Genomic DNA, 20,102 nt, shown 5'->3' with positions numbered 1-20,102 from the left:
ATTTCTCCTTTTTTTTTTTTAATGTATTTACTTATTATTTACGGTAGCCAATGGCTATAGTTAACCACATCCTGTTCTTTGAGGAGTAATTTAAACATAGTTAGCCCTTCATTTTAATATTTATTTCCATATTCTAAAATAGAATGCTACCTCTATTTACATTTTATTATGGTAGATACAATTATGTCTCTTATATCCGTTTACATTCCTCCATCTTTCCAGTTTGTGACAATATTTGTATTACCTGACAATGGAAGTCACTGTTGAGCCAAGGAGCCTATTACCATGTTTCCATTCTTGTTCAGGTATTTTCCCTAGAGCTGAGAATTTGGTCATTTAAAAAAAAAATGCATTTAGTTTTCTCCATCCATGCTAAGTCTTTCCAGTGATTTCTATAGCATAATATTCAAGGCACTGTTTTCTAGCACATTAAGTATAGTTACTGACTTAATTTTCACAGAAACTCAGTGAGGTAGGTACATTATGATCCATTTTATCGATGGGAAATGTGAAACAAGGAGATTAATTGACTAGCATGGTGAGATTCTAAAAGGCAGAGTTGGGCTCCTGCATCCACTCCCCCAACCTCAAGCATCACAGCCCTTGATGGAATTTTCTATGTAAGCAAGCCTAGCGGATCATTAGTTAGAAACTTTTTGTGAAGCTCTTTCTGCTATAGGTCCCTTGTTATCTGGTTTCACCTGGATTGTGTGCTTTCTACCCTTACGCCCACTAGTCATACTTGTCCAGAGGATTTCCTTCTCTCCCTCCTGGGTGGTTTTCTTGGTTTTCTGGATAGCATTCCCTCTTTCTTGGTTTACCTTCTAGCTTTGGGTGGAGCCATCCGTGAGAAGGTTTCTCAGAAAAGGTCAGGGTGGACAAATACTTTTTTAGATCTTAAACATCAAAAAACATTTGCATTCTGTCTTGATAGTGCTGGGTACAGCAGTCACGGAAATTCTTACTCTTGGTCATTTGAGTGTAACCTGTTTTTTCCCCCTTATTGGAACTTTTACTGTCTTCCTAGTGTTGGAAAGTGTTGGACACGACATGGTGTGTCTTTTCTCATACATTATACTAGGTGTTCAGGAGGCTTTTTCATTATGGATGTACGTGTACTTCAGGTCCAAAAATGTCCTTGCAATATTTCTCTTGACCTTTTTCTCTTCCATACCCTATTGGTAGGATGTTAGGCCTCCTGGCTTCCTCTATTTTTTCAAAAAGGTGTTATTTCCTTGTTTTCCAAATCTTTTACAAATTTTATATTTGTATAAGTTTAGCTCTCACATATAAATTTCTAAGAACACTCTCTGATCCTAAAATTAATCTCTGCCTTTTTCTTAATAGTATCCTGATCTTGTTTTGACAATAAATAGCTTACCTCTCTGAGATCATTAAATATAGTTTTATTAAACTTCTCTTTTGAGTTTCCTTTCTGCCTTTCTCGTTTTGATGTCCCTAATTATGTTAGAGGCTTTCTTCAAATGTCAAGTAGTTCTCAACTTTCTCTTAAGATTTTAAAAGTTAGGTTAGTAAGTGCAGATTGGAAGCTTGGTGTAGCTGGACATAGCTTGCCAACTGTCCAGTAAATTGGATAAAGATTTAACCTTTTCATTATGAAGTTTCTAAATGTCCATGCCTACAGGTTTTTCTCTAGGCACATGAAGTATTTGTGTAGAATTATATTGAAATCCAGCGTTAGATATGGGGGTTCCTAAAGCCCCTTCTGCTATTTCTGCAAGTTGGACTCCACCTCCCTATCACGTTGCTTAGCATTGTCTTTTCCTTTTCTTTCCCCATTACTAAGTCCTTAGGTATTTCAATGTAGAGAAGTTTGGGTTCGTGTTGACTCATGTCCTCACAGTACTCTTTCTACCCCTAATCAACTTTACAGTTTTCCTAAATGAAGGCAGTTCTATAAAATATATATATATATATATATATATACACACACACACACACACACACACATATATATCATATAATTTATATATACACATATATATCATATAACATATACACACACACACACACACACACACACACACACACTGTTCAAGTTGTGCCACAAACCCAAACATCAATTATGGAGTGAAAATTTTTAATAGTTATATGATAGCTATGGATAAACTTGCCTTCTGGACTAGTGCCAACTTACATGTAATCCTTATTTCCTTATAATGTGTGATTACTGCATTAAGATTATTACATTTATCTTGAAGTACATTAATCTCCTTGTTGGAGTGACTGCTAAAACTGCATGTTTATTTATCTTTTGGAGGAGTGTGCTTCAGATTTTCTACATATTGGAATTCCTGTCTATTGACTTTCAATGGAACTCTCTAGACCCCTTGGCAAACCTATCATTAAGGGCTCCTCCCCAAGCCCTTAAGGGCTGTAATAACATATAGGTGTAGATATACCTGGTTATTTAAACAAGATTTCCTATATGTGGAATCAAATTTCTTCATTTCCTGGCCTAACACTGGATTGTTTTCTGCTTCTTGAAGTTTCCCTAGATACCACATTATTTTGTTTCTACCTCCTATCACACCCTTTCCATTCTCCTTTGGTCCAGGTTCTCAACTTGACCTCTGATGTAAAACTGTTGGGATCCTATACTCACTCTTCTAAGTCTCTTTAGGGGATTCCATCCAGCCCATAGTTTTATGCTGATCACTCCCAGACATTTATCATTAACTATGTTGTATTCCCAGAACTCCTGACTCTAGTGGCTGGCTTAACATTTTCATATGCTTAGCATGACCAATAGAGAACTTTAGAGTTACTGCTACCTGCACACACACTACCCCTTAGGTTCTCCCTTCTTCCCATTTTGGAAAATGGCACCAAAATCTCACCAGTTGTTCAAGTCACACATCTGACAATGATCTTTGATTCTTCTCTTTCAACTCACAAAAGCCATTTATATACACACTGTGGATCCTACTCCAGCAAACACCTTGAATCTGTCCAGTTCTATGCATTTCTCTCTCACCTTAGACAAAGACCTCATGTTTCTTATGGACTACAATGGCTTCTTACTGGTATTTCTGCTTCCAGCCTTGGACATAGCAACCACAGTAAACTTTTTTGAACCCCAAATCAGATCATAAGTCAGTTTAAAATCTTCTAAAAGTCTCTGTAACTACAGCACAATACATCCACTGGCTTTTGGCCTGCCAAGTCTTGGTTTTTCACAACTCCAACCTCATTCCCTTTCTAGAGTCTTTCGACTAGCTCTTCCTCTGCCTACAATGAGCTTCTCTATCATTCACACATGGCTCCATCTTTCTTATTATTTTCATCTAAAATGTCACCTTCTCAGAAAATCCTTCCCTGGGCACCCACCTAGGGTATTCAGTCATTATCTTTCCCACCAGCCTATTTTAATTCTATGGATGACACATTACTATCTGATATATTCTGTTTATTGTCTGTTTATTGCCCCCACCAGAATGTAAATTCCTTGAAGGCTATGACCTTATAAACCTCATCCAACTTAGTATAATCAGTGTCCAGCACTAAAAAGCACTATTTATTGAATGAATGGACTGATAAATGGAATAGAGGCACTTTAGAAGTGAGAAAACCAGAGGGAAAAGCAACTTGCCACAGATGACGTAGATAGCAGGCTATTTGGCCTATTGCTTTAAATGTATTCATTGTCTTAATGACCTCCACTATATCCTATAGCTACTATTTTTAATTATACTGTTGGTTCCATCACTGAGCAGTTTAGTTTCTTATTCTAGAGTCTTACCTTACCAGCATTATCCCACTTGAGAGTTCTATACCCAGAAGCCAACTATATGTTGTCACTGGTCATCTTTATCCTGAGGTAGTTACAAGCTTTATTTATAAACTTTGAGAACTTTCTTTTTGGCTGTTATTTCCTGTTGACCCACTAGAAACCCACCTTCTGCCAAACCAGATACTTAATAGTGTTCATGCAGAGAATGGGATTGTAAATCCACAGGGTAATTATGGTTTGCTGGAAAGAGCTTTGCCTGGGGAAACCTGGCTTTTCATCTATTTCTGTTACCCAGGAGCTATCTGATCATAAGTAAGCCCTTAACACCCTAAGCTTCAATTTTGTTGCCTGCCCAGCTTTGCCATGAGCAGAGGAAAATTAAAAAAACAATCCACTCTTACTCTCTCCCACTCATCTATTTGGAATAATACATATGAAAACTCACTTCACAGGGATTAAGTGAATTCATAAATAATCCAGTTAGTTGGATTAAATGAACTCATGAATATAAAAACATTTTGCCGAGTGTAAAATGCACTACAGATGTCGGGGATTAAATGTAAGGGATTGCTCACAGGAATCAGTTCCTAATGCATTAAATATATGGCCATCAGTAAGTGTGATTGTTTAAAGTCCCCATTAAAAGCCAAACTTTCAGAACAACTGTCCTCTTAACTAGTATACTTTTGAAATGAGATTATTGTGTACACAGTAGCCCATCCAAATGGTATAAAATGAAAACTGAAAGCTCACTCTCACCTCAAACCCCACAAGTATATTGCCCAGACCCAAGCAGTTAGCCTTAGCTTGCCCTTTTTAGTTACTAAAATAATTACCTAACATAATAATAGTTTTGTACCTGACAGTGAGTCCAACATTGTTACAAGCCCTTTATACATTAACTCATTTTGATGTTCACAATAACTGTATGGCTCAAATATTACTATTATCCTGGTTGTATATATCAACATACTGAGCCATAAGGATGGGATTTGTCCACTGTCACACAGCTAAATACAGATTATTGGAGCTCAGGCTCCAAAGGTCATGCTCTTAGACACCTTTCCAAATGAGTATACAGAGTATGTATAGAACATTCAGCTGTATAATGTATCCTGATAAGATTTTTAATATCTTCTGTTTTTTTGTTATTAAAAATAAAGTGCAAAACATAAAAAATTAAGCCACCATGGACAACCCAGTGATTCTGTGTTTATCTTTAGCATACATTTCTGTAAGTGGAGAGCTGAAACAGGACATATATATTAAACGTTGCAAGTGATACCACCAAAGTGCCTTCCACAATGAATAGCAATGTTCACCTAGAATCTACAAGCCACCAGATAATTCACTGAGAGGACCTGTGATTTTTATGTACCTCTTTTTTTTTTTTTCTGTAATTGCTTTTTAAATCTGAGTGCTCTGCTGTTTGACAAGGGATTTTACCACACAGTAAACACAACTTTTTGGGAAAAGTTCCTCATATTCCTGTGGGGTGATATCTCAGCTCCTGGGCAGGGGGTTAGCAGGCATCTGATGAGCTCTCTGCTTCTGCTGCCTGGTATCCTGAGGCTCTGAAAAAATTGCTGTGAGGCTATTCACCTTGGCTCAGCCTGAGATCTACTCTGACAGATTTATTGGCTCTTAAACCTTTACCCAAGCAGAACCTCTAAACCAATATACGGTTTCACTCATTTGCACTCCAGGGAAAGAGAGCAGCCAAGAAGGGAGAGGAATGAGACTCCAAAGATGTAAGTCCACTCCTCTCTTGCCGCCTTGCAAACTTCTTAGGAAATGGAATTCATTTCTTTCCAATGAACATCCGAGCAAGAGTGCATAAGCAGAGGGGGAGGGGCAGAGGGAGAGGGAGAAGCAGACTTCCCACTGAACAGGGAGCCTAATGCAGGGCTTGATCCTAGGGCCCCAGAATCATGACCCGAGTTGAAGGCAGACTCTTAACAGGTTGAAGGCAGACTCTTAACAGACTGAGCCACCCAGGTGCTCCATGGCTGTGTTTTTTTGTTTGTTTGTTTGTTTGTTTGTTTGGGCAGAGTTTTCTCAGTCCATTGGCATGTGGAAATACATTGGTGAAAGGAAATTAGCGAGATCATTCAGTCAACCACTGTATCCATTATCTGATTTTTAGAGGAAAATATTGAATGAGAAACTTGCAGTATTCCCCCAGCTTCTATAAGAATGGAAGATGGAGAAAATGGCATCAATTTCAACAGGAGGGAATTTAGAGCAATAAGAAGAATACCTAAAGGAAGACCCTAGGTATATTATCCATATTTTCCTGCTGAGAAAACTAAAGCTTAGAGAGAGGTTAGATGACTCAACCTACCTTATGTAGAAAGGGGTGAAGCCACAGTTCAAACTCTGGTTCCAGTTTCAGAGTCATGTACCCTCTGCTGCACCCATTGGTGGTCTCCAAACCTGACTAATAACGCTTTCTAATTCCACCTACTTAATACTGACATCCTTCTATGTGCTACAGACACATGAAAATGCTGGATAAGATATCATGAAACTATTTTACATTTAGGCAAAGAAGAAAAGGAGACAGAGACTGAGAAATGGGGAGACAAAACCCTTACATGCCAAAAATAAAGAACCTCATAACCAATGTGGCAAATACAGGAGTGGAGTCCAGAACAGAGGATATCAGACATGACCACAGAACCTAACAGCCAGGGGTTGGGGTTTTTGACACATGGCCTTTGGGTAAGGAGAGGTAAGGAGTCAGAACTGAAATTCACACATAAAGCGAGGACCAAGGAAGACCTGCTCCCACTCTGTTGGGGTACTATAAAACATGTTCACTTACTAAAGCTACTGGCAAAATTCTCACTCCTCAGGTATCTGGGTGGGGAAAATTTCCCACAATAAATGGCAATTTAAAAAATCTGTGTCATGCATAGGTGTAGCATCCAAATTTTAGCAGAGGAACCCCAAATGCAGATTAATACAGATACCATAAATATTTCTGACAGTGAAACTCCTGGTCTTCATCAAAGAATCAAATGTAAGACTCCTCTGAATGATTACTACCACATCCTAAAGTACACAAGAGAAGCTATATCCTAACTGAAAAAAATGCTTCATAAAGGACAAATCAAGGAAGTGGCCACAAAATGGGAGAGTCAACAGATACATGTGGGAAAAATAGCTTTAGACCGTTAGATTATCTCAGGTTCTTGTGGTGCTAGCTATAAATTTAAGCATATTTATAATTATGAAAGTGATAAAGGGAGAAATTAAAAGCCCTCATTAAAAAAAAAAAAAAAAACAGAAAAAAGAATTGGCAGTTAAGACAACCCAGTAGAGGGGCGCCTGGGTGGCCTAGTGGTTAAGCATCTGCCTTTGTCTCAGGGCGTGATTCCAGGGTCCTGGGATTGAGTCCCACATCAGGTTCTCTGCAGGGAGCCTGCTTCTCCCTCTGCCTGTGTCTCTGCCTCTCTCTATGTCTCTCATGAATAAACAAAATCTTAAAAAAACAAAGACAACTCAGTAGAACTCAAGATGAAACACTGTGGATAAAATTCAGCAACAACTAGCTCTGAGAGTAGATTGGCACAGTGAAAGAGAGAACTGACACAGGGGATATTTCTGAAGAAATTACCCAGAGGGTGGCAGAGAGAGATAAACAGGTATAAAATCAAAAGATAGGTTTGGAGATATGGAGGATTAAATTAGAAGTTTGAATTTAGCTCTAATGGGATTTCAGAAAGAAAAAATGGGAACAGAGCAATGCTCTACATGAAATGGGGATGACTTGTCAAGAACTAAGAAAAGTCTTGAAACCTCGCACTAGAGCGGCACACTGAATCCTGCACACAATATGCAAATCTAGTAGATTCATTATATGAAGGGTACAACACTGAAGCAAACAAGAGTTGAAGAGCCAGTAGGGAAAACAAATAACATACAAAGGAATAATCATTAGAATGGGAAACATCAGCAAAATAGAGACCAGAAAACAAATCTGATCATCAGAATCACCTGAGAAGCACATGAAAACACAATGTTTTAACCCTAGATGCTTTGTATAGCAGTAAACTATGATTTGTAAAAAAAAAAAAAAAAAAAAAAAAAAAAACCGCTTTGGGATGATCAAATAGGTTCAAAACCCTTTTATTTCTGAGCACCAACTACATAAACACACACATGTTCACATTATCTTATATACTGAACTCAAGTGTGTGTTAGTGAAATTTACCCCCTACTCCTAAAAACCATGGAGAGGTTTAATCCAAAATCCAAGGATAATTTAAAAAGATTTTTTTATTCAATCTCTAGGAGACTCATGCTAAATGGTGCCAGAAGATGATCCCCAAAGAAAAAGCAAAGGAGCTAGTACAAGCATCTCTGACCTCAAGATTCCTCAACACTTCTACTACTGCCCCCCTCCAGTAGATCTGTTAGCATCAGAGGACACGTCACTCTGCCTCAGACCTCTGGAATCCTGTGTGCATGGTTGAGAAGAGTGAACAGCGTGCATTAGAGCATGTGGCAAGACATGACTCCTGTCTTATTTGATATTAAATACAAAAAGACACATTAACAGCAGAAATTTAGTCTACTTTGCCTTTATGAACTTCTGTTCTCAGACTACTGGTTGTTTATATAACTTCCATAAAAGGATCATTCTACATTAAAGTAATACTAGGTATAATTGGAATATTTTCTACGTACCCCCAACACAAAAAACCTGGAAGTCTCCAGAAGGGATGGAGGGCAGTGAGATTTTGTCACATTGTTCTACATGCATGTAGTAATGTTTGCTCTTTGGCCTGAACTCCTTATACTTTTCCCCTTTCCATAGAGGATGCTCACATAAAATAATAGCATATTCACATGACAGAACTATGCTGGTAGAAAAATGATGCTTTAAATAGATAAATATTTAAAACTTCATTAGTAATAAAGAAAATGATAAAATTCTATTTTCTTCCATTAGATATGAGTTTTGTTTTTTATTTTTTTTTAAATTGATGGTACCTAATATTGGTGAAGTTGTAGAGAAATGGGCACTACTTTGCTGTTGGGAGTATAAATTGGTATATACTTCCTAGATAGAAATTTGGTAATATGTAGTCAAAGTCTTAAGAATTTACATAGATTTTCTTTTCAGCTCAGCAATTCCATGTAAAGAGTATATATTTTTTAAAATTGAAGGACTGCAGCATTGTTTATATTAAAATTTGGAGGGGATCCTTGGGTGGCTCAGCGGTTTAGCACCTGCCCTTGGCCCAGGGCATGATCCTGGAGTCCCAGGATCGAGTTCCATGTCGGGCTCCCTGCATGGAGGCTGCTTCTCCCTCCGCCTGTGTCTCTGCCCCTCTCTCTCGCTCTCTGTCTTTCATTAATAAATAAATAAAAATCTTTAAAAAAAAATTTGGAAACAACTTAAGTGTCACAAAACAGGAATCATTCCAATAAAACCTGGTGCTATACAATGCGATACAGTTAGGAAAGATATTCCTAACACAGAGGTAGTATTTTTTTTTTTTGAGGTAGTATTTTAAAAGTTGCAAAATTAAAGGTAATATAAAGCAATCTTTTTATTATAGATAAGAACATACAAAATCAAGGAAGAGACTAAGATTTGAGAATGATTATCTCTGGGTGGTGGGAACTTAGGGGTGTTTTTTTTTTTCTGCACAATATTTTCTATAAGTTTTGCAATGAAATTTTTTTAATAAAGGGAAACTTGTGGTCACAAAAAATTTTAAGCAATATGAGATAATGCCAATTATGCCAAAATGAAGGTTGCCTTATGATTACAACTGTATAGAAATGTGTGGGGATGCCTGGGTGGCTCAGCGGTTTAACGCCTGCCTTTGGCCCAGGGCGTGATCCTGGAGGCCCAGGATCAAGTCCCACATCAGGCTCCCTGCATGGAGCCTGCTTCTCCCTCTGCCTGTGTCTCTGCCTCTCTCTCTCTCTCTCTCTCTCTCTCTCTGTGTGTGTGTGTGTCTCTCATGAATAAATAAATAAAATCTTTAAAAATAAAAAAAAGAAATGTGTGTATGAAAGGAAAGAAGGAAGGGGGAGGGAGAGGAGGAAAAATCTCTCAATAATGCCTTTCTTTGGCCTGTGGAATAGGGGGCAAATGTTCTCTGCTTTTATGAATTTCTCATACTTTCTAATGTAGTACCAATTTTATACTAGAAGGAAATTTAATAATCAGGATCTTCCCATTATATTTCATTTTATATACCTCTCTGCCATGTGAAGTATCCATTTAGAATCCTAACACCAAATTTCTGGGCTCCATCCAGGCCACTGTATTAGCTAAGTATGCATAAAATATTACTATTGAATTTATGATTTCAATCAGAGGAGGCTAGAAGACTCTTCTAGAATCCTCTCACGAGTCTATCAGGAATCTGGGTGGGATTAGACCTTCTTTGTCTCCACTCCGTATTCTGTCTGGGTCTCCAGAGGGAGTGGAGAGCAATGAGATTTTGGCACCACTGTTGCAGACTCACGTTGTAGTACACTCGCTTTCTGGCGTGAATTCCTCACACATATGCTCTGCTTCTCTACTCCAGAGCAGAAGGCTCCTTGCCTGCACCAGTCTGGATGTCAGCAGGTGGCCTCCTGGCCCAAAAAGCTTTCTGTATGAATTACTGTGTGTGGTTTCTGCACATTGAAACTTGGCACCCACACCCTCCTTATCCCTGTGCACATCCTCCATATTCCATTAGAAGCCATCCAGATTCTTGGACTGGATATTAGCCAAAACCAGACTTCAAAGAATCACCTAGCTTCCATCTGCTAAGATACCACATTCCCTTCCCCTTTTCAGCTCCCAGGCTTGTCTCCACAGAGCCACCTGCATGAACTGATCTTGCCCCTCTGTGGCCCAAGAATCTTCTGTGGCTTCCTATCACATTCAGGATAATGTATGTATTCCATAGATGGAAAGTGAGGTCCTTCCTGGTGTGTCCCCAACTTGTCTAGTCGGCCTTCACCTTCACCAAACACTCCGACCTTCTCTATTGCTGTAATGCATGGTCTCTGGACTTGACCTACTTCCTCACTTGTCTCTGCTTTTCCACGTGCTCTTCTCTTGCCTTCTCCACGTTGCTCCTCCTTCTATATCTGTTCATTCTTTAGAAGTCAGTTTGAGAGTCATTGCCTTTGGGAAGGCTTCCTGACTCCCACCTGCCCTGTCCTCCCCCTCCATCCCAGGTGCTCTGGCACATGCCCCCTACAAACATCCTAGAGTATGTGCCAGCTCAGCTCTGTCCTTCACTGGATTGTGAGGTCCTTGCAAATAAGGACTGGGTTTTTCACTCGTTTTATTCCAGTGTCTAGCCTTCTTCCATAGTTTCCAAAGAATGGCAAATACTCAATATGTATCTAGTACTTCCATTCCTGGTATAATCCCAACAATTGCAAGACAGGTACAAGAATGTTCACAGCAACATTAATTGCATTGGTTCCAAACTGGAAAGAACCGAAAGGCCTGTTCACCATAGAATAAGTAAGTAAGAGACACCTGCGTGGCTCAGCAGTTGAGCATCTACCTTCAGCTCAGGTCGTGGTCCTGGGATCCTGGGATCAAGTTCCACATCGGGCTCCCCACAGAGAACCTGCTTCTCCCTCTGCCTGTGTCTCAGCCTCTCTCTCTCTCTGTCTCTCAGGAATAAATAAATAAAGTCTTATTTTAAAAAAAGTGAATCACAGCATGTTAAATAAATAAATCCTATGCAATAATGAGAATAAGTGAATCAATGTTGTGAATTAATCTCACAAACATAATGTTGAGTGGAAGAATTTATAAGAGAGTCGATGACTCCATTTATGTTAGCTCAAAAGCAGGCCAAGTCATCTGTGGTGTTAGAAATCATGGAAGGAGTTACCCTCGAAGGTATAGGGTAACTCATAGGAGCCTCTGGGATCCCAGTAATGTTCTGTTTCTTGATCAGGATGCTGGCTGCATGGACATTTTCACACTGTGAAAATCCACCCAGCTGCGTATTTATGACTTGTGCATATATCTGTCTCTTATGCCCCAATAAAAATTTTAATGTAGAAAAGTTCCCTTTGTGAAACATGTCTCTCTGTGGCGTTTAGAACAGTGACAGATGGGGAATGTAGGTTTGATTCAAGTGAATTGCCAGCTTGATTAATGCTCTTTTTTTCCCCACTCAGGATGGTGTGGCATGGCAGAAAGGAAATTTTTTTTAAGTGGAAAAAACTCTCCCTCTAGAGTGTCTAGCATTTGCTTTAAGAAATGTGATGCTCGATGGTGTTAGCAGGTGTTCATTCAGAGAGCTGGGCTTCTCAACTTGAATTTCAGCAGGCTCAAATAATTTGGGAATGTGTCAGGGTATAAATAAACAGATAACTATAATTGGGATTTCACTCTTTGCTTTGCATCTTCATCCTTCTGTTTTTATGGCTGCTGTCACCAGCGGGCACAGGTCCATCACACCTCCCCTACACTCCATTGGTTCACGTCTCATTGCTGCAGTTCAACATTGGGCTTCTTCTTGGGTTAAAGATAAATTATCTCAATTAATCTTTCATCTTTTCCCCCTCCAAATCTTAAGGAATCTAGAAATAGCAGACGAGGGCACATGTTTAAAAAGAGATTTTCTTCTCTTTAATCAGACAAATGTGGAAAAGAAGCCTGGTGACTCTTGTCTCTGAGATGACCGCGGCCCTCTCGGGCGCTGCCCATGGGCGCCTGTCCAGCCACCCCTGCAGGGACTCACCAAGCTTCTCTCACGTTCTGTACTAAAAACCTTTCAGTGTCGGCACAGATGGGAATTCTGCTGCCTCCTTCTCATTTCCCATTTCCTGCACTTTTTCTTCCTAAGCACTCGAAAGCCCGAAATAGAATCATGGTTTTCTGAGTCTGTGTGTAGGAACTTAGTGTGTGTGTGTTGGCGGCAGGGGGGCGGGGGGGGGGGGTGACCGGCCACAGTTTCTGTAATTCCCTCTAATTACCACACCCTGATGTAATTTCCTACTGGCTACAAGGTAGAGGAAAGATTCAGAAGAGCTCAGAGTGTCTTTCAGAGAAGAGCGTAGGTTTTCCTTCAGGGGGTGGTTAGGGAAGGCCCACCGAGAAGCAGTGCGTTAGTGCCCAAGGAGGACACAAGAGGGCACAAAAAGCCGGGGTTTTTGCAGGCCTTCCACCTAACAGCCCCTTTCACCAATATCTCTGCTCTCCTGAGGTCTCCTCCTCACTGGATATCTCCCTTCTCTCTGCCTTTTTTTAAACTGAGTTCCCAAAAGGGTTAACCTCCTTGCTCCTCTCTGCCTAGTTGAGTTCCCTCCATCATACCAAGTCTAGTTCAAATCCCACCTCCTCTGGGAAGCCTTCCTGGTTGACTTGAGCTGGAAGGGACTTCCCACTCGTCTGATTCTTTAAAACCCCTGCTAATGTTAACTGAGCGCTTATGTGCCAGACATTATTCTTAGCTCTTTACACATACATAGTCAGAATCCTTACTGTGACTCTACAAAATAAATTTTGTTAGTTTTCCCATTTTACAGATAAGGATCCTGAGGCCCATAGTGATAACTTAGCTCCCTAATTAGATGAGAGGCTTCATTTACCATTCTCTTTGATTTACTGATTTGTCCCTTTCACAGCACAAGATTGGAGACCTGGGATCGCTAATTGTTCAACTCAGGCTTGTCCACTGCTCTGTGTGCTTAATGCGACTTAAGACCATGGCAAAAAGATCTTGGAAATCATTTCCATCCATTAGTATACGCTCTCTTTCCATTTCTGTCAACCCTGAGAACTGTACGATGGAGGAGGTGGAACTGATAAAAGCCACAGCAACAAAAGCAAGGCCTTGTTTGGTAGGTGTTGTATGCCAGACACTGTGGTGAGTGATGTACATTTGATATCTCTCCTAATCCCAGCTCTTCTTTCCAAGAAGGATCACAGAGAGGTTACAAAAACTTGCAATAGGATCAAATAAGTAGATTAAGCAAAGGGAATACAAATGTAGAAAGTCACACAAAATTCTGAGTCCGGTTATTACCCAGGAACACATACCCTAAGGACCCTCCTACGGAGGTGAGCCGCAAAGTTGGCTCTAGGTTTAACTAGTATTCATGACAAAGAAGTACACCTAATCCATTACAACACTCCCAGTGCCTTCAAGATCAAGACAAACCCTCTGTTCAGAAGAAGTGCACATAAATGTCTCATCAAATCATTTCCTATTACAATTCTCGGCGCAGGCCAATCTCATCTTATTGAAAAACACGATAGTAATATCCATCAAGGAGGGCAGCAGAACTATTTGGCCTAAGTATGCAGTTTAATTTGGTTTAACTTCATTTATCTAAGAGATGGGTGGACTGTACATGTTTCAGGAAATTCCCTACCAATGCCACTTCTCACAACTGGGCTCCACATGATTACCTTTCCACCTTTAACTAAAAGCTAAATAGGTATTTTGGTATAAATCCCCCACCCCAAACATCCTATAGAACTTGCATGCCCAGGAATAGCCTTTGGGAAACCCAGTCTTCCAGGCAACATGGAGTTTTCGATGGGGAAAATGAAATTCAAACTCCTTTGTAAGATTTATGATGCCTTTAACAACCCAAACTCAGTCTGCTTTTCTAGACCTGATTTATTGCCCTCCTTTTAGCATCTTCATGCTTCAACCAAACTAACCTACATCAAGTTCCACGAAGACACTCCGTGTGCTCACTCATTGAGACCCCATACGTGCTTCCTAACCACCCTCTCCTGTCTCCTGTCTCCTCTAGCTTCTCTGCCTACTGGGTCTTGAAGGATATCACCTTTTCTGTGATTCCTCCCCGGGTTCCACCTAACAATTAATCTTACTCTTTACTAGATTCCCATAACATTTTGCTACTACCGTATTTTATTATCCCCTTTTGTTAGCTTCTCTGATTTTCTTTCCTGCCACATTGTCAGCTCCTCCAGGGTAGAAATGTGTCTTATTTATCTTTGTATCCCAGCATTGGGGACATCGTCTGACCTGGATTTATTTCACCAGATATTTATCGAGTGCTTCCTGTACAGACAAAGCAAGCTGGGACAACTCCTATCCTGTAATGCTAGGTTAAAAAACAACATGTGAGTTATTCTGCAGGTGACCTAAATATGTTTCCATTATCTGAAGCCACCCAGATCTCTGGAGATGGATTATTCAATATGCTTGATATAGAAAAGGAAGGCCCAGTACATGGTTAGGTTGAATCACAAACTGATTGTACCGAACACTGGTTCTTAACTTGGGTTTTCCTAGATTTGAGAAGCAACTAAAAAAAGCTGCACTTGCAGCTTTTTCCAAGCATTTATTCCAAGCATTTTCTCTTGTTTGTGCAACCTCCATCAAGCCGAAGGACTTTGCAAAATTATATCTGGCATGCAGATATATCACTTCATCCATCAATAAAGCATGCATCCCTTACAAGGACAACAGAGCAGCTATTCGAGGGGACTTTGACAATTTTACAGCGCAGGTAGGAGAAAGGTCAGAGAAAAAGAAAGGTATCTACTCCTCCTCGGTTTCCTGACATAAATAGAAAATTTAAGAACTAAGTTGCCAAATTTCTTTGTCATTAAAATGACCTATTAGGTCGAGGCTGAAGTAAGTATTGCGTGAATCTGATCTCACTTGGGGACTTTGAGAGCATTTAATCAGCCATCCATCACAAAAAGCCATATTATGGACATTCAGAGCCGCAGGAGCACTGCAAAAATCTAAGCACATTTCCATAAATGCAGCTCCAAAAATGTGTTGAGCAATGAAAACATTCTGAATATAGAAATTGGAAGCTGATATTTGAAAAGTTACTTTATACCATATTGTTTATGGCTATATATTAACCAGCCTAGCAAAAAAAGTTTTTCTTTTTTGGTATATATATGCAAAGTCAAATGAGACTAATAACTTTTGGTTAGGAAATAAGTTATTTCGCTGTATAGAAGAGTATCCACATGATAGAGTTAAGTGCAGAATTTTATAAATTTGGCATTATTTTTCTGTTTTCTATTCAAAATAGATACACCAACAAACTTACATCAAGAGTTAATTGTGCGTCAGCCTCTGTAGTTGGCACTAGAGAAAGAAAGATCACTAAAATCTTTATCCACATGTAGCACACAGGATCATAGAGAAGACAGACCCGCTAAGATATAATTTCAACATATTATGATGTTAATTCTTAGATATAGTTTTCTGAGTGCTAAGGGAACTCAGAGGAAAGGCATGGACAAGAGTCACAGGAAGGCTTCCTGAAAGTGCTCAGGCTTGGAAGATGAAAACAGTGAGCACCATGCATTGGATGGAGATTACAGTGTATCTCCTCACAATGAAATGAGAGCAGCGGGAACTGAGGATGGGATCTGGGATATTCCACAAATTAAGAGGCAAGTGGAGGAAGGGGAGACTTTGAAGATCAAGAAGTGATAAGAGAGGTAACAGTAGAGCCAGGAGAGAACGGTGCCACAGAAGCTTGTTGTGGAAAGCAAGAGATTACAGACAGCAGCTCACAGAGGGTGTAATGGTCCACAGAAACATGCACAGAAAAAGTAGAGAGAAGAGAGGATGGGAGCCATGTCCTCAAGCTAACGGAGGCACCAAGAATATGGGTGGAGTTGACCATGAGTAAGAGGAAGGAGCTCCAGTCTTCCACAACGGTGGCAAAAGACCCAAGAATGGGAGCAGGAGTAGGTAAATAAATGGGTGGGAGCACCAGAGTTTAATGTCATTCAACTCCAAATGGCTTCAGTTTTTTGTTCAAAATAGGCAACAAAATCATCTGCTGATGGGGATGACAGAGAGACTGGGGAAAGGGAAGGAAATGGTAGTTTAGGGACATTAGAGATAGAAGCAGAAGAGAAGAATTTTACTGAGAACAGGGGAGAGCATTGGGTTTGAGATGCCTCTGATTCAGATGGTTGTGTTTTTTTTTTTCCACCTAAAAGCAGGAGCCCAAGAATTAGAAGCAGGGAATAATAGCAAATGTTCGCTGAGCATTTACCATATATCCCACCCTAGTTTTAGCATCGTTATATTTTATGGCAGGCATAAGAACAACCTCTCCAAAATGCCTAATCCTAATTCCTGAGACCTGGGAATTTGCTACATTACGTGGTAGAGAGGAATTAAGATTGCAGATGGAATTAAGGTTGCTAGGGAGAGTATATTGGATTATCTGAGCTGGGCCAATATAAGAAGAGTCCTAATAGATAGAAGAGGGAGGCCCAAGAGAAGATGACAATGATGTGATGCGAAAAGAACTGAACCTGCCCTTGCCTTAAAGGTGGAACACCTGACCACGAACCAAAGAGTGCAGGTAGTCTCTAGGAACTAGAAAAAGCAAAGAAATGGATGCTCTCTCAGAACTTTCCGAAAGGAATGCAGCCCTGAGAACACCTTGATTTGGGCCTTGTGAGATGGTGCCAGACCTCTGACCTACAGAAATGTCAGATAATGAATTTGTATAGCTTCATTTTGCAAATTTATGGTAACTTGTTACAACGGCAATATAAAACTAAAACTCTTGTGTATTTCATTTCAATTTTTGCAACAGTATCTTACCAGTTGGGAAACTCTGTGAGTCGATCCTCCTCTCCTAGTTGCCCTGGATGTCCTAAGAGAGGTGGAGACAAATCTTGAGGAAGGAATGTTGTCATTTTATAAGGCTTCTGCCTCAGGGAAATATTTGTAATAGTTTCTAGGCAAGAAATAATGGACCACTTCTGAAGGCGTGGAGAGTTCAAAAGGGATTTTGATAATGTGGGGCTTTCAAATTCTTCCATCTAGATGTCCCCAGCACATTCTTTCCCTATCAATTCTCTGTTTCAGTATATGTGATTTGATGAGGTTGTGTATCAAGTCCTCTCAGCAATTTGACTCCCAATTAGGTCCCTGGCCTGATTTTCAGCCCAATTTATCCTCTGCTAACAGTAGGGGAGGGTCTCTTTAAGGCCATAAGAGAGTCCTTCAGGGTTGCACATTGTGCCCTGAGTTAGCGGTTGGTTATGTTGAGCCTGCCAACTGGACAACCCTTATAATTACTACTTCTTTCAAGTATTATTGAGCTTGAAAATGCCAGTATCCCAACCCATTTGACTCCAGTCAAGATTCTTAGTAGCTCTGATGTTTAAGCAAGTTAGAGGATAACCCCACTCTACTTTTCTCCTACAGGGGTCATTTTCTCCAGTTAGGACAATATCTAATTCCAGAGGCATCTGCTACATCTTAGAATGAAAATGATTTTCCTTCAAAATCAAGACAAAAGACCATGGAACACAGAAGCCTGAACTCCTAGATATAACAACTTGCTCGTGTTTTACCAACTAAATGATGAAAGGTCCCCCAACAGGGGTGCTTAGGAGGCTCAGTTGGTTAAGCATCCCACTCTTGATTTCAGCTCAGGTCTTGATCTCAGGGTTTTAAGTTCAAGCCCTGTGTTGAGGTCCAACTAGGTGTGGCACCTACTAACTAACTAACCAGGTCCCCAAAAGCTTCCAGCAGTCAATGAAGTTGAGGAAGTTGAACTAGCATTGCAATTACAATGTTATGTTCTACTTTTGCCTTCCTCATATTGACTTTTAAGTTTTTTAAAGAATGTGGATTTCTACTGTGGTTTGCCATAATTTTTTTCCCTCATTTTTACTGTGCTAGAGCTTTGTCAGGACTCATAGATGAATGAATCGATAAGACAGCATATGGTAAATCCATGTCTGCCATTAACTACAAATTTTCAAGGAGCCAGGCACCATACCTTTTGCATCCTTTGTCCATCTTTTCCCTCATCTCCCTGTTCTTAGAATAGCAGAACATGCTTGGGATTTACAATTGGAAGGCCAAGATGTCATGCCCAGGTCGGATATTTATTGCTTCTGTATGCCTGAACAGTTGCTCCCTGAGTCCCACCTTCTTCACATCTTAACTAGGGATAATCAGAAAACCCACTTGATATCATTCTAGTCTTCTCTTTGTTCATGCTTCTCCAGTCACGCCATGTTGAATTTCTACAATATGCCAAACTCCCTTTCAGGGATTCTGTACTTGCTTTTCCTCTGCCTAACACAACTTTACTGCTACACACCAAATAGGTGGCTTCTCATTTTAGGTTTCAGCTTAAATGTTACTTTAGTTAAATCCCATGGCATCTTTCCTTGACTGTTCTATGTAAAGTAGATCTCACAAAATTCACCATTCCTGCACACTGTTTCCTTTAAAAAATGTATAATATTCTGTACTTGTCTTAATTATGTGTGTATAAAATTTGTCTGTACATCCACCTATAATGATACCTTTTAAAATGCTAGTTCAAAGGTTTCACACAAGTTGTGGCTCAGTTAAGCATCCGACTCTTGGTTTCAGCTCAGATCATGATCTCAGCGTCTTGGGATCAAGCTCCAGGTCTGGCTCCATGCTCAGCACACAGTCTGCTTGAGACTCTCATTGTTTCTCTCCCTCTGCCCCTCCCCTAGCTCACACTTTCTCTCTCTCTCTAAAGTAAATAAATGAAAATCTTTAAAATGCTAGTTCAAGGTTTCACACAAAACACACTCTTAATAAACATTTGTTAAACAAACATGTGAATCTACTTCACGGACTTTGAGTGTATTAAAGATGCAATATATGTGGGCAACATTTTAAATTATTTTACCTGTACCGATTTCTAGATGCAAGTAATATTTCATAATGTTCAAAACTGTTCCTTATCAGATCAATGATTTGATGCTACACCAAAAATAGCAGTGTATCTCTGAACTTTATGGATTTTTAGCATACGACAAAGTTTTAAATGCTCACATACATAATTCTTGCAATATTTTCTTAAAGTGTGTCGGTTATTTTATCCTAAGTAAATGGATTATGTGCAAAATTTGAGTTGTGAAAGAATGACACATTGTGAGAGCTCTAAATGTGTAAATGATTACATGCAAAGTGAAGAATTGCTTTCCCTTTTGCCTACCAGCCAAACTACTCAAATTCCTTTGATGTAGGAGTTAAGGGAAAAAGGAAATAAATATACCCCTGAAATGCCAGTCACAGAAGTGCCCATCAGCTCTGAGTCCTGCCTTAATTGAGCATTGGATATGCATGAGAATGAGCTACTTGCCAATGTCACATGATTTATATCCATAATCAGAAAAGTATGAGGCTTAAAGTTCAGGTGCAGATTGACATTCTCTAGCCTGCATGAAGCAGATCATGACCTTTCAAAGCCATAAGCAATCACTTAATGTCCATTTCTTCTCAGCCACCTGGAACATCAAATCAAGAAGCATCTTTGGAAAGCTAAGATTTTGAATTGCAAAGTGAGACCCAAATCATCCAGCTATTAAGCCTAAAGCTGGGCAAGG

General features: G+C 39.8%; 1 long non-coding RNA gene across 6 annotated transcripts in view; it reads left to right on the top strand.

The window, feature by feature from the left end:
* The window catches only part of LOC125752275 (uncharacterized), a 132,792-nt gene extending 113,465 nt beyond the window's left edge, over positions 1–19,327 (top strand). For 4 of the 6 annotated variants that reach the window (XR_007401375.1, XR_007401374.1, XR_007401363.1 and 1 more), the window contains one exon: positions 8,054–8,715. This is a non-coding gene — a long non-coding RNA (uncharacterized LOC125752275). Of the gene's footprint in view, positions 1–8,053; positions 8,716–13,372; positions 13,589–17,928 lie in introns of those variants that run through there. The other 2 variants (XR_007401368.1, XR_007401372.1) reach the window with 1 other exon arrangement.
* Positions 19,328–20,102: the final 775 nt, after the last annotated feature.

The sequence above is a fragment of the Canis lupus genome, chromosome 1, assembly GCF_003254725.2.
Source record: "Canis lupus dingo isolate Sandy chromosome 1, ASM325472v2, whole genome shotgun sequence".
In the NCBI taxonomy this organism is placed as follows: Eukaryota; Metazoa; Chordata; class Mammalia; order Carnivora; family Canidae; genus Canis; species Canis lupus.
This window is presented reverse-complemented; position numbering and strand designations above follow the sequence as displayed.